The sequence below is a fragment of the Macaca thibetana genome, chromosome 8, assembly GCF_024542745.1.
Source record: "Macaca thibetana thibetana isolate TM-01 chromosome 8, ASM2454274v1, whole genome shotgun sequence".
Classification (NCBI taxonomy): Eukaryota; Metazoa; Chordata; class Mammalia; order Primates; family Cercopithecidae; genus Macaca; species Macaca thibetana.
Genome location: NC_065585.1, coordinates 8,233,299 through 8,243,310, shown reverse-complemented (window position 1 = coordinate 8,243,310; position 10,012 = coordinate 8,233,299). Strand labels below are relative to the sequence as shown.

Sequence of the window (10,012 nt, the reverse complement as noted above, 5' to 3'; positions counted from 1 at the left end):
CGCACAAAGGGTTCCGACGAATGCGTCTCAGGCGATTGCATCATCGCGCAAAGGGTCCTGAGAAATGCGCCTTAGGCGATTGCATCATGGCGCAAACATCATGTATTTAGCTTTCAAAAACCTAGATGGGACAGCCTCCTGCTAACTTAGGCTGTGTGGAATAGCAGATTGCTCCTAGGCTACAAACCTGTACAACATGTTACTGTACTGAGTGCAGTGGGCATCCTAACACAATGGTAAGTACTTGTGTATCTAAACATATCTAAATATAGCATAGAAAAGGCACTGTAAAAATAATTTTATAATCTTATGGGACTACAGTCGTATAAACAGTCTGCCGTTGATGAAAACGTCATTATGCAGCACATGACTGTAGATGCTGGATTAATGTGAGTTAAAGTTTAACATCATATTCATGCAAAAGTAAATGCCACCCAACCTGTGATACTTACACAGAAAGTTAAAATCAGCATCAAAGATAGGCATGCTGTGAGGTGCGCTTGCTGCTCTGTTGGGGGCTGTAGGGTAAACCACAAGCTTTTTTTACTCAGGAAATAGCACTTTGACTGTTTTACCCCTTAGGGAATCTCTAATTTAATAAGGAGTTCAGAGTAAACACTGAATCAATTTGTCTGTCTGTCTGTCTGTCTATCTATCTTATCTATCTTTATCTATCTATCTATCTATCTATCTATCTATCTATCTATCTATCTATTGTTATTTATTTCCCAAAGATGACCGGGTATTTCTTAGGTTTTTATTTGGAAGCAGATGGTGGGAGGATAAATCAATTCTTTAAGAGGAAGAGCAATAATTCAATGAAGAAAAAGAAAAAATTATCTGTAGACCTATACACCTGGTCAGAAATGGATGTAATGGGGGAAAAATAGAATGCAGGTGTGTGCAGGCCCAGGGACAACTCTGTGCTTTAGGGCTCTTGTTTTGATTGTGAATGTGGTGAACTGGCAGAGAGCAGAGGCTGGTCCAGGCTCTTCATACTCTGAGTAAAACGTAAAACTTAAATACAGTAGGCCCTCCCTATCTGATAGTTCTGCACCTACAGATTAAACCAGCCACAGATTGAAACTATTCAGAAAATTTAAAAATTCAAATAATACAAATGCAAATACAATACAAAATAACAACCAGTTATGTGGCATTTATATTGTATTATGTGTTGTAAGTAATCTAGAGATGACTTAAAGTATATGAGAGAATGTGTCTAGGTTATATGCAAATACCATGCCATTGCTAATTTATGGAACAGAGTTGTGCATCTGTAGATTTTTTGGAAGGGGAGGGTCATGAAACAAATCTTCCTTCAATACCAAGGGATGAGTGTAGAGTAAACATTTTTAAAAAACAATGAGTGTCTTAGATGTATTATTTGCCTAGTGATTACCAATCTCTAACATATTATTAAAACTTCATAGAAGACACGTATCATTAACTTCAGAGAGGTTAAGGAACTGAGGCCCAGAGAGGTTAAGGAATTTGCCAAAGCCACAGTTTGAACGTAGCCTGTGCTCCTTTGTTTCCCAAAATCTCAAGTCTGAGAGTGAGGATAAGTCTGATAATGGATGAAGCAGCCAGGGTTATGAAAGTGAGGAGCACCAGACAGCCCATATGGTGGGAGTAAAGCCTTTCCATCCAAAGCCAGATAAATCCACCTAGTCAACCACTGACACGATCACCTATGTTCCAACAGCTCAGGATTTGTTGCGGATCAAATTCAGAGTGGAATGCCTGTTAAAAACAGATATATTTCTCTAATGTCTGATGATTATAATTTGTGCAGTTTGGGTACATATATTTTTAACTAACTTCTCAACTGGAAAGTGTAAATATAACAAATAGGCACAGTTTTCTGAAGTGAGAAGTCTTGTGAAGAAGACAGACTTTAAAATCCCTAAATTGAATGACATTACTACTTCTTCCATGCACTGCTAGATCATTTTAACCTCTCTGCATCGGTCTCCCGTCTGTACAAGAGGAAAATAATACCAGTCTACTCTGTTTTGAGAAAAAAAAAAAAAGGCAGCACAATATGTATGATAAGAATTAATGAAAGACACATCATAATTTATATAGTATTTCTTATAAATGTATTTTAATCATAAAAAGGTACCTAATGAATCTAAATTGTCATTCTGTAAAGCCACAGACTTATGTCCATAAAACAAAATTAAAATCCTAAAAGACAAAAAAGAAACTTTGAATCATTCCAGATTTAAAGGAGTATAAAAAGGCATGCCAATAGGATACTTTGTGTTATCCTGGGTGGGAAATTCAACTAGGTAAAAAGCGCTATCAAAGAAATTTAGATGTGGATGGGAAAGCATCACCTCTGCCCTTGGAAAGTTCATTGTTAAAATGAAATGAACTGACAATGGATAAATTAGGAAGAGAAAAAACATACAAATGTATTAACATGCACAGGGACTTGGGAATCTCACAAATATGAGATTCAAAAGAGGGCCAGATAGTTGAGGCTCAAACACCTCCTTCAAAGGGGAGAAGGATGTGGGAAACTGTGGGCATTTTAGAGTGGTAGTACATAATTTTATGGAAAATAAATGGGCCCAGGAAGCAAAATTATCCTGTACATGATTTTCTTAAGAAGCTTAATGGGAACAGGAAATTATTAGAAGGTAAGAGGTGAAACTGCATTGGGAATAAAAGTTTTCTTGTTGTGTAGATAAGGTATCTCGGGTAATTTCTGGAAGCGGCCCTCAGAAGAATACGTGAAAAGTCTATCTGGGCACGGTGATGACTTTTAGTCTCTTCTCATCATAGTCGCTGGTTTAAACTTTTTTTAGTTATTTGATGAGACTCTTAGAGAGGAGTTCAAAAGACAATTGCATTTCTTTTGGAAAGAAATCTCCTTAGTCAGATAGGGAAACTCCAGACAAAGTCCCTCCCTATGCTTATGGGAAGAAGAAATAAGAGAAGGTTGGAAAGTTATTTGTTCTGAGGCAGCTTTTAAGCCCTTCAAATTTCTTTAAATTCATTGTTGAGTATGGTAAAATATCATACTTTGGGGTAACATTCTCTGCACCCCAATCAAAAGGAATGGAACAACTGGAGAAATTTGAATGTATACCACGTTCAAAATCGAATGGTAGGCTGGGCGCAGCAGCTCACGCCTGTAATCCCAGCACTTTGGGAGGCCGAGGCGGGTGGATCACAAGGTCAGGAGATCGAGACCACGGTGAAACCCCATCTCTGCTAAAAATACAAAAAAAAAAAAAAATTAGCCGGGTGCGGTGGCGGGCACCTGTAGTCCCAGCTACTCGGGAGGCTGAGGCAGAAGAATGGCGTGAACCCCGGAGGTGGGGCTTGCAGTGAGCCGAGATCGCGCCACTGCACTCCAGCCTGGGGGACAGAGCCAGACTCTGTCTCAAAAACAAAACAAAACAAAAAAAACGAATTAGTGCTAACTCTGCTAATTTCCTAATTTGGCAGTTGTACTGCAGTTATATAAGTGTGTTAATCAAGTGCAGGTCCCCTCAGATCTCCCTTCAAGGAAAGATTTGCTGCCCAGTCAGCAAACAGACACCTCCAGTTATCAGCTCCTTCAAGCTCTACCTCAGCTGCTTAAAGCCACCTCACATACCATGAGGTTGTGTCCTTCTTGGAGAAGTCCAAATCCTGGGACTCAGACAGTGTGGGGATAAACACCTGTTCATTTGGCCTAAGGTACAGTACTCTGATGAGCAATCCTTACACCAGAGGCTGTCTGCGGACTGGCCAAGGCTGTCAAGCTAGTCTTTATCACGATTTGACTTTTGTCTCTGTCCAATCTTGCTTCTTCCCTCTTCCATTCACAGCTGATGATCCCTAATAAATCATCTCACGCATCAAACTCTGTCTCAGCGTTTGCTTCCAGATAACCCAACCTGTAAACTCAATGTGGAACACAGTTTGAGAAAAGAAGTGAGGAGATTCAATTGTGAAGTTGGATCACTCTCCTGCAGGCAATGAAGACATCACTGACGGTAGGGTGAATGTTCTCGCACCTCACAAAGTGGGAGTCCACTCCTTAAGAGATCCACTATGCATGGAGAAAACCATGGTGATAAGGATAATGGACTGGGTAGCCTGTGATTGGTGGTACAGATGCTCTGGAGAAAGGTGAGGCTGAGTAGCAGGTCAATGAGAACCAGGTGTGAAAGCAGCAGCATCTTGGTTGCATTTAAAACAGTCTTATCCTTGTAGTATAGTTTGAAGTCAGGTAGCGTGACACATCCAGCTTTGTTCTTTTTGCTTAGGATTGTCTTGGCTATAGGGGGACTTTGACTTCATATGAAACTTAAAATAGTTGTTTTCTAATTCTGTGAAAAATGTCAATGGTGGTTTCACGTGAATAGCATTGAATCTACAAATTACTTTGGGCAATATGTCCATTTTCATGATATTGATGCTTCCTATCCATAAAGATGAAATGTTTTTCCATTTGTTTGTGTCCTCTCATTTCCTTGAGCAGTGGTTCATAGTTCTTCCTGAAGAGGTCCCTCACATCCTTTGTTAGCTGTATTCCTGGGTATTTTATTGTCTTTGTAGCAATTGTGAATGGGAGTTCATTTCATGATTTACCTCTCTGCTTGCCTATTGCTGGTGTAAAGGAATGCTTGTAATTTTTGCATAATTGATTTTGTATCCTGAGACTTTGCTGAAGTTGCTTATCAGCTCAAGATGTGTTTGGGCTGAGATGATGGGGTTTTCTAAAAGTAAAATCATGTTGTTTGCGAACAGGGACAACTTGACTTCCCCTCTTCCTATTTGAATGCCCTTTATTTCTTTCTCTTGCTTGATTGCCCTGGCCAGAACTTCCAATACTATGTTGAATAGGAGTGGTGAGACAGGGCATCCTTGTCTTGTACCAGTTTTCAAAGGGAATGCTCCCAGTTTTTGCACATTCAATATGATATTGGCTGTGGATTTGTCATAAATAGCTCGTATTATTTTGAGGTATGTTCCGTCAATACCCTAGTTTATTGAGAGTTTTTAACATGGAGTGATGTTAAATTTTACCCAGGCCTTTTCTCCATTTATTGAGATAATCATGTGGTTCTTGTCTTTGGTTCTGTTTATGTGATTGATTACGTTTATCGATTTGTGTATGTTGAACCAGCCTTGCATCCCAGGGATGAAGCCAGCTTGGTCATGGTGGATGTTTTCTCATGTGCTGCTGGATTCAGTTTGCCAGTGCTTTATTAAGGATTTTCACATTGAAGTTCATCAGGGATATTGGCCTGACATTTTCTTTTTTTGTTATGTCTCTTCCCAGTTTTGGTATCAGGATGATGCTGGCTTTATAAAATAAGTTAAGAAGGAATCCCTCCTTTTCAAATGTTTGAAATAGTTTCAGAAGGAATGGCACTAGCTCCTTTTTGGTACCAGGCTCATTGGGAATCAGCATCATGGGGTGTCTGCCCAGGTCAACCTGATGAGGGGTTTGCATGATTTTGCTTCCTCTTTCATCCTTTGCAAAAAGATAGAGAGATAGAGAATGCATAAAATAGCTGGGTTGGTGGCAAGTGTGAAGGACTTTACTCCTTCCATGTTTGGAGAGAAGGGAGGTGAGAGCCATGTCCCTGGTTTAGCCTGTCAGGTCCCAGTCTTAAAGGATGTGTTGTGATACACATGACCAGAGTGCAACTCACTGCATTTCCATTCACAGGCATGACTGAAAATGAAGTGATGGTTTAATGTTTAATGGTCATTGCTTCTTGTTGATATATTTTCCTTGACAATGAGCAGTGACTGGGCCAAGGTGGGATTTAGATATTCTTTGTTTTGCTTGGTGAAATGTCATATAATAAAATTTTATTCCCTTCCTCTAATGCATAACTCTTCCATACACTTAAAGATGCGACATATTTGACATTGTGTCAGGCAAGCGTTTTTGTTCTTGGAGAAGTTGAGTGTTCAAAGGGTGTGGCTGCAGAGATTCAGAGAGTTTTAGTTTATACTCCCCAAAAAGCTCCATGTTAGTTACGTAAAGACACTCCCCGCCTCAAACCCAACACCCTACCTCAAAATGACCATTATTAGGCAGAGTTTAGGGGCAGTTAAAGTTGCCTAAGAGATTGCTGCTACGTTTGTGGTTTTGCCAGTTTGAAAGCACCAAAACAGCATGGAATCCAAGGTAGGATCTAAAGTTTCTTCATCCATCTGTCGCTAATCAAAAAGAATGCCAAAGAACATATGGTCATGGAAGTATCAGGAAAGAAAATGAATGAAAAGGAATATGCTAAATACAGATCTAAATAATACTGTTTTCAGTAAGTGGCTGACAAATTCTCCAAAAGGAAAGAATAATCTGAGACAAAGACTACCCTGAGTATGTCAGATAGTGCACTTTTATTCCGCTATACATTTTAATAATATTTTCTTGGCACCTAGCACAGATAGTATCCTACAGAGACTCACCCACTAGATTGTTATCTGCCTTTCTCTGATTAAACACTAAATAAGGTTGTAAGGCCTCTGGATTAGCTATGTTTTCTTACTTTTACATTTTTGATGCTCTAGAGTTTGGGCTCTTTAAATGCCTAGGGAACCACTTCTCTGGAGGTTAACTAATTCCTAGAAATAACAAACAACTTGCCTGCCACCACACCTTTGATAAGCAAACCAACCAATCCAGAGGCCACACTTCTCACCAGTCTCCTTTTATCAGACTAGTACAGTCCGTGGCACTATTCCCTGCCCTACTTACCACCCATATAGTCCACAGCCCATCAAAATTTTTCCAACTTTCTGATCATAAGTTTCTACTCCTCATAATTGAACATTGCCTGCCCATTTCTTTCCTGTGAAAACTGTGAGAAGATTCCAGCCAACTCATAGTTCTCTTTTCTGTCTGCCAGGTCATCTCTGTTGGGTGCTTCTCTAGGTGGCTCTGAGTACCATGCTTCTTTGAATTTAGAAAAATAATTCTTTCTTCATGGAAATCAGTTTAGTGTCTGTGTGTCTTACTGTACCTGCTCAAATAAAGCCCCAGCACATTTTTAGACAAGCTAGATTTCAAAAATAAGTAGATAAATAGACCAAACCATAATATCATTTAGAAATAGAGGGATGGTATCTAAATAGACATTTCTGGTTGGACTGTACAATATTTTAAAAACTGACTTTTTCTGTGTATCTCTTTATTTCATTTGAGAAGTATTCATTCAGCAGTGGGATAGTAGCCTTTACAAGGTAATGACTAACTATGTAGAAATTGCCACAGATCCCGAGTAGGATATAGAGGGTACCACTGATTGGCCCAACAAAAAGATTAGATTTAAGAGCTAGAGGTAGAGAATGCAAATATGTATATAATTTACAAACAACATCCTGAGCAAAAATAACCAACATAGGAAGCTTTTACTAACACCCATAACCGTAAAATGTTTTCATCTTTATCTAATCTGCCAGAGTATTTTGAGCATACCTCTTTATGGCATTTGTGAACCTTTTATCCACTGTGAAACCTACTAGTATGAAGGTCTTGTGGTATCTGCAACATACAAAGTTCTTACGGGGTCAAGAGACAACATGGTACACTGGAAAATGCACACAAATCCAGGAGGGAATGACGGTTCCACTACTTACTGGGTCTGTAATGCTGAGTAAATTACTAAATTGTGTTTGCCTTCAATTTTCTTCTTTGTTAAATGGAGAAATATCTCTTTCCGTAGCTTTCTGGAAAGATTAGATAAGAAAATACATGTAAAATGCATGAGACACAGCAGGTACACTAGACACTTTCTTCTTTTCAATTTCTAGGAACCTTAGCCATGGGTTGAACATTCTGCTTATTAGAGATCTTTAGTAAAGGTTATTCCATACACTCATCATTATATGTACAAAAACACTAAATTTACATACATCTATACATTTATAGGCAGAAGTCGAGGATGTTAAATTAATTTTATAGTATATTACTGCGATGTTAAATGCTTTATAGAAGAAAGTTGATAATATGTAAATAAATAATTAAGAAATGCACATGCTGATACACCATGCTACAGGGGAAAGTGTATGTGAGAACTCACACTCACTGAATAGTTTTGCAGAGCCCAACACTGTGCTGAAAACACATTTTGTGTATTTACTTCATTCTGAAGCATATGCTGTCATTATTTAACTCTTCTTAGCTGAGGAAGCTGAAGACCAGAAAAATTAAGTAAGTTTCTCAAGACCAGCTAGTAATTTTTTGAAGAAATATTTAAATCTGGTCATTATGGCTTCAGAATATCTAAATCCTCCCTCATTTTATGTCTGTGCTATGCTGTCCTATATTCTGTGAATTCATATTTTGTATACGTATGTGTTAAATATGAAAACATTGATTAATCCAACAGGTATTTATGGAAATCCATTCGTTCTGAGCTTCTGCCATACACTTGATTTGCTGCTAGGGAACATGTTTTAGTCCCACAGGACGTTTCAAGGCCTACAGAAACCTGTCTCCTTCCTCTCCCAATTTAAGAGTATGTTTTGGCTTTTAATTTTAATAATAATTTATTATTATTATTATTATTATTATTATTGATTAGTACTTTTCATGCAGCCAGTTAAAAACGTAGTCTGTCTACTTCGTGGCAATGAAGATATTATCCTATGTTGTTTTCTTTTCCCTTTCACATGAAAGTCCCATTCATTCCAAACTGACTCGGCACTCTTTCATAGAAAGTTCAAGCTTTCCCACTGCATTCTAGTTCCGTCTTTGTCAAAGAGCAGTTGATTTTATATACACACCCAACTGTTTTCAAATTCTCTATTTTATTTCATGGATATATTTTTATCTATCTTCATATCATACTACATGGTTTAAATTGCTATTGCTTTAGAAGAAATTGTGATATCTGGTATTATGAGTCCTTCAGCAATTTTTTTCTTTAAGATTATCGTGGTTATTCCTTGTTATTTGCATTTTCTTTCACATAAAATTTAGAAGGAGTTTGTCAATTTCCACATATGTACACAGACACAAATGCACCCAGATGTGCACCCCGCCACACACATATACCAACAAATATGCTGATATATTGATTGGGGTATACTTAATGCATAAACTTGGGAAAATTGATATCTTTACAGTATTGTGTGTTCCAATATGAACATATAAAAGAGCATCTCATAGATATAAATGTTATAGAGAATTTATAGAGTTGTCACTATTCTGGATAAATACATACACACACACACACACACAGAGAGACACACATTTGAAGGTACTATTGTATGCTTTTGTACCTGTACACACTTTTAATGTAGTGTTATCACACTTCTTTCCTTAGATTCTTTCTTTAGATTTAGCTTTAGAAACTTGGTAACTTTTTTTCTATTTTAAGGCATATTGTTTCTAGCATTACAATTTCTATTACACACACACACACACACAAAGAGTTGTTATTGTTGGCTTTGTATTTAGCAACCTCATTAGCAAATATTCTTGAACACCTGTTCTATGATCATTGCTAGGACTGAGGATATAAAATGTGCAATTTATATCCCCTTTCATTGAAGAGTTCATAGTTGAGATGGAGAAATTCTTCGCATGAGCAAAGACTGAAGGAGCCCTGGGAAGGAGCTACTTACTGAATTGCAGGAGTGCTGTGTTCAGGCAACTGACAAGAAGTTAATGGCATATTTCAGTTTCATTATAGCTAGGCAGGTATGTCTGGATTTTTCATATGCTCCCTAGCTCCTTTCCCATTTGGACTATTTTTGAACCTCAAATCCAGTGAAAATTGATGATGAGTGCCTTCTTTGTGTTAATGTTTTATTTCACTGTGTTTTTATACAGAATGAAAACTTATGAAAGGCAGGGAATGATTTCTTTTGTTTACTGCTAATTTCTAGGGCCTAGAAGAGCAATGTAGCAAGATAGATGCTCAAAAAATATTTACCTTTACTTATCATATACTGGCTATTTGTCTTTCCTTAAAAATAGTCTTTCCTATCCTTCCATGTTCAGCTCCAGAGTCACCTCTCCATAAAATCTTACTCTATG

The 10,012-nt window shown here is 37.9% G+C and overlaps 1 long non-coding RNA gene across 2 annotated transcripts in view; it reads left to right on the top strand.

Moving 5' to 3' along the window:
* The first annotated feature begins 20 nt into the window (after window positions 1–20).
* The window catches only part of LOC126960604 (uncharacterized), a 136,605-nt gene continuing 126,613 nt past the window's right edge, over window positions 21–10,012 (top strand). For both annotated transcript variants that reach the window (XR_007728074.1, XR_007728075.1), the window contains exons 1-2: window positions 21–236; window positions 3,831–3,998. This is a non-coding gene — a long non-coding RNA (uncharacterized LOC126960604). The remainder of the gene's footprint in view (window positions 237–3,830; window positions 3,999–10,012) is intronic.